Source organism: Chrysochloris asiatica, unplaced genomic scaffold (assembly GCF_000296735.1).
Source record: "Chrysochloris asiatica unplaced genomic scaffold, ChrAsi1.0 scaffold00018, whole genome shotgun sequence".
In the NCBI taxonomy this organism is placed as follows: Eukaryota; Metazoa; Chordata; class Mammalia; order Afrosoricida; family Chrysochloridae; genus Chrysochloris; species Chrysochloris asiatica.
The window spans coordinates 10795948-10801708 of record NW_006408536.1 but is presented as its reverse complement, the minus strand read 5'-3'; positions in this window follow the sequence as shown (position 1 = coordinate 10801708).

Sequence of the window (5761 nt, the reverse complement as noted above, 5' to 3'; positions counted from 1 at the left end):
CTATGTGTTCCATCTGGTGAAGTCCATGTGTATAGTCGTCTCTTATGCTGTCTAAAGAAGGTATTTGAAATAAACAAATCATTTGTGTTGCAGAAATCTATCATTTGTTCTTCAGCATCATTTCTATCACCAAGGCCAAATTTTCCAACTACTGGTCCTTCCTCTTTGTTACCTACCATTGCATTCCAATCACCAGTAATGAGCAATACAGCTTGATTGCATATTTGATCGATTTCAGATTGAAGAAGTTGATAGAATTCTTCTATTTCATCCTCACTGGCTTTAGTGGTTGGTGCATAAATTTGAATAATAGTTTTATTAACTGGGCTTCTCTGTAGGCACATGGGCATTATCCTATCACTTACAGCATTGTACCTCATGACTGATCTAGATATGTTCTTTTTGAAGATGAATGCAACACCATTCCTTTTTCAATTTGTCATTCCCTGCATAGTAAACAATATGGTTGTCAGAGTCAAAATGGCCAATACCAGTCCATTTCAGCTCTCTAATGCCTAAGATATCAATGTTGATGCGTTCCATTTCATTTTTGACAACTTCCAATTTTCCCAGATTCATACTTCATACATTCCATGTTCCGATTTTCAATGGATGTTATTTGATTAGTAAGCCAATATTTGAAGCTGAGAACATTGAGAATGATTACACTTTATGATTAAAAACCAATAAAAGTCTCACTGAAACATAAATATACATTTATATCTATAATCTATTCTGATAAAGTCAAGAAAAAGACTATAACTACTATTATTTTAACCAAAATATTAATTGGGTTTAATTATTCTGAAGATTAACCTTTGGCATATGAACTTAGATATTTTAAAGGGTTCTTTTCTAATTGAGTAATTTCTAAAATATTAGAAATTTGGTTTCTTTATTTGCTATGCATTTTGAGAAAACTGAATTCATATAAGCCTTGTTTTGTCTCTCTAAACTTGTGTGGTACTGTAAGAGAAAGCACTGGACTATACGGTCAATTTGAACAGTAAGGTCAGTGGTTCAAAATCACCAGCCACTCCTTGGAAACCATATACAACAGGGATGTGGAATGTCTGGGGCAGATAAGACCCTCAAAATCATTTGGTCTAGCCCTGCCAAGCCAACTGCAGTTCCAGTCATCACATTGTTGTTGTTAAGTGCCATCAAGTCAGTTCCGACCCATAGAGACCCTGTAGAGGGTTTCCAAGGAGATGCTGGTGAACTTGAACCATCAACCTTGCAGTTCAAACAGCTTTCCAGTCTGGCGCATTAACCCACGGAACCACACCAGGACTCCAGTCATCACATAGTTGTTTTTAAATGTCGTCAAGTTGGTTCCGACTCATGGCGACCCTGTATAGGGTTTCCGAGGAGCAACTGGTGAGCTTGAACCGCAGACCACGTGGTTTAATCTAACCTTGTAGTCCAGCACATTAACTCACAGCACCACACCGGGAGGGGTGAGTTTATTTAATGTTTGACCAAATATAGCAAGCAGGCTGATAATTTTGTATGGTCCACAGTTGATGTTATAAATTTTGGCAGAAAAAACGGTCCCCACTGCTATACACAGTCACTATGAGCTGTCTCTTAACAACAATGGCAAACCAAATAGAAAAAAACTTAAAAAAAAAAATTTTTTTTAATTATGTAACAGTGTAATTCATTAACATTTTTCCATCTCTCATGCTCACATACAAAAAGTAAAAGCCACTCTCAAACACAGACATAAAGACACACAAGTAAATAAAGTGCTTATAGCTATAATTCTACAACTTTACCTTTTGGTAAAAAGCAAGCAGAAACCCACTGTCATCGACTCAATTCAGATCCACTGTTGCGGTTGTTAGGAGCCACTGAGTGGGTTCCAACTCATGGTGACCTTATGCAGCACAGCAGAATGAAACACTGCCTGATCCCCAGCCTCTTCATGTTTCCCAAGGTTGACGCTCATTACTCTCTCTGTAAGAACGTCTATGCTTATAATAAACCTATCTTTCATTTCTCTAAGCCCTGTCTTTCTAACTTCTTTGCACAGGGTAAGTGTGGTACAGCTTCCCAATTCTTTAGAATGAGGGTATCACCATTCCAGGGACAAGACTCCTACCTTGACATATAGGTGGGACAGTACGACAAACTGACAGATAAGTTGTGCATTCTGACCCATAATGACCCTATAGTAAGCATACTGTTGTATGCTGTCAAGTCCATTCAGACTCACTGACACCCTGTATAGGGTTTCTGAGGCTATACATCTTTACAAGGGCAGACAGTCTCATCTTTCTCCCGTGGTGTGGCTGATAAATTCAAACCACTGATCTTCCAGTTAACAGCCCAACCTGTAATCCACTGCCAGCACTTCATAGTTAGCACAGAAACACAAAAACTCAGTGGCACAAGTCTCAAAGGGCTCTTGCTTGTCTTTGAATGTTGGTACAGAAATCTTCATTGATTTGAGTTTATAAGTATAAAAACAATAAAGACTAATATACCATATTCTCTGTTGTCTCTCAATCAACAAATAAATCTGTCATGGGTTTGTTTCTAGAGGTTTTTCCTCTGTGCTCAGCAGATGCAGAATTCGATAGTCTGGACCAAGGGTTCTTGACTTGCTGCCTTATTAATGTGTCTTCTGTACAATGTACTCCCCAGGCGCAGGCTTGCTAGGAAAAACAGTTCTGATGACTGATTCCTAGAGGAACCTGTTCTGCTATTGTCTTAGGATCATCTTATTGTTGACCGAGAAGCATGGATGCTAGTAGTTGTGTGCCTTTGACCAATTGTGTGGTCCCAACTATTTGTTGTCCCCCAATCCCAGCTGGGTCCCTGCTCTTAGATATCCCATCCTGTGTTTGATTTCCCTGGCTATTTTTCAGCTGGACATGATTTTGCGCCTTTGGTTCTTGCTCTTATAGTATGGGCACGCTGGCCTCTTATCTGGTGGAGCAGCCACTATAACTCTTAAGGGTTTGAACATTTTCTTGGTTCAGACTATCTCTGGACTTTCAATAAATCTACTGGTTTTGCTTTCATAGAGTGTGAATCTTCATACTACAACAAAAGTCATAAGGGTCATATTATAAGGGAACAATCAAAATAACACACACACACACAAACTATTGCAAACTTTTCTTTAAAGATAGAAATGGACATTCAAAAGTAGCCTCAAAGATGCCATAAAAGGCACGAAGTGACTTGCTTACAAAGTTTCAAGAGGCAATTTAGTTTAAGAGTGTATGAGGGAACATGGAGTCCCCATTGACTAGGTTTCATCTTATCTACATGGGTCTGGTTAAAAGAGATGGGGATAAGACTCTTATGATTCAATAGTGAGTAATTGTTATTATGAATAATTGTGACTGTCACAACTGTAAAGGTATTAGTTTTGTAACAAAAATGGCAGAGTAGTCAATCTTACAGTCCAGAAACAGAGGACCCTAGGGCCATCAAGGGAGAAGAGCACAAGCAGAGTGCAGGACTTTATCCAGAGAAGCAGTGACACCAGAGATGGAGGAAGAGATGAGGACATGGAGAGAGGGAGCAGCTGAGGACTCTGGACTCATGGAAAGAGAGGGACTGGGTGTTGGCGGCCAGGAGGCAGGCTTTCAGAATGTGCCCTTTGGTTGTTTAAAAGATTATATATTCCTGAGTGTTTCTGTGTACATCACACACACACACACACACAAACAAATGCACACAGGGAATGAAAGCAAATACTGTTGAATGATGATGCATGGAGGGGATTGTAATTATTGCAATGAAACGATGGTGTAAAGCCGATGTTCTCCCATGTAAACTAGCACTCAGTTCACAATAAAAACTGAAAGAAAAAAAGTAGCCTCAAGTCAGACCACTTGGCATGTCACCCAGTTTAGCAGTTAATTGTTTAAGAGTTCCAAGAAAAGTCTGTTTCTTTCTCTGTAAGTTGATTTCATCAGCTTTGTCATTGAGGGGGATGCATCCCTAGGGAGAAGAGCCTGGTGAGAGTGTAACAGAACACTAGGTTCAGAAACTGTTGTTTACAACAAGACTCAATATTCTCCTTGGCAAAATCTCAGGCCCCATTCCCTGCACTGAGTGAAAGGGGGTGTTTTTAGAATATGTACAATGATCTACTAAATTGGAGGAGACAAAGAAACACAACAGAGCCAAAGACTCAAATTGGAGGACACAAAGAGTAAAGATTCAGAATGTACTGTGTGAATCAAAACCCTTTTGTTAAAACAAGAATCTTAGGCCTGCCTTCAAGCCATTGCTAATTGGATTTGCTAATAGATGTACTGAGATTTACCTAGAATTTACAGATTGCATACTTCAATACAATAGCCCTGTGTGGAGACTACCTTGCAGATTTGGGTAGAAAACCTGAGCCCCTATGGAGTCAAGACTTAAACTTTGGCGCTTGTGTTTAAGTGGAATCTGGGTTGCCCAAATCTACAAAATGAATCTTGACTGACTGTGATGATTAATAACAAATATGCAAAACACTAAAAAAAAAAAAAAGAAAATAGATCTCCATCATTTCATCCTGTAGAGATCACCAAATAATAATAACATCAAATTCCTAATCATGGCCGCAACCATTCAACAATAACTTATTGGGCAGGCATTGTTGTTGTTAAGTGCCATTGAGTTGAGTTGGTTCCAACTCATAACAACCCAGTATAGGGTTTCTGAGGAGTGGCTGGTGGGTTTGAACTGTCGCCTGGCGGTTCACAGTCCAGTGCTGCATTAACCAGAAACAAAGATTAAAAATTATTAGGAAAAACAATCATAAATAAACATCAAAGAGAGTTGTAAAGTTAGTTTTAGTGCTTCCTAAGAGCCCTCTGCTCCCGTAAAGATTTACAGCCTCGGAAACCCTGTAAAGGGTCGCTATGGGTCGGAACCAACTCGAAGGCACTTAACAACAACAACAAAGAGTCCTGGTATGGTGCTGTGGGCTAATGTGCAGGACTGCAAAGTCAGTTTGAACCACAAGGTCAGTAGTTCAAGCTCACCAGCCACTCATTGGAAACCCTATACAAGGTTTGCTATGGGTCAGAACCAACTCGATGGCACTTAACAACAAGATCCATTCCAGGATCCAAGAAAAGATTGAAACTCTCCCTGAGGTGCATGTTGACAGGGCTCAGCTGAGGCGACTTTGGCATCTCAGTGGATTGACCTCCCAAACTATTACAGTACTGGGAGAAATGGCTGTTGGTGGTCCATCTTCAGAATCAAGGAAATCTTGGGTGTAGCATCAAGTTGGCATGACAAAAGGGAGCTCTGAGAAGAGGAAGGGACTAGTTTGACCTTCTAGACTCTTTTAAAATAAGAATACACCCATCAAAGAAGTAGGGGAAGTTCATGGGGAGGTGATGAAATTAACTTTAAATGAGAATGTTCCCTGTAGGGGTTAGTAGGAGACATTTGGGAAAGATTGTAAACTCCAACCCAAAATGGATGAGGGGCTTTTTCCAAGTTAGGTTAATAAAACTCTGTCAAATGGCCATGCAGCATGTCTGCCCCTGTCTATGGGGCTAGGCGCCTGATTTTGCAAAATTGAATAAAGAAAACCTGACTCTCACTAAAATGAGTACAGATTGGATTACTTGAGTGTTTGTCAGTATAGGCAATGTTTCTCATAGTACCAGGGTGATTCAGATAATTCGTGGAAAAATTATGTCATCTTTTAATTCCATTTTACCATTAACTTTGTGAAACCCCCTCATATAATTATTTAAAAGACCAAATCACAACTCTCATTCATATATAA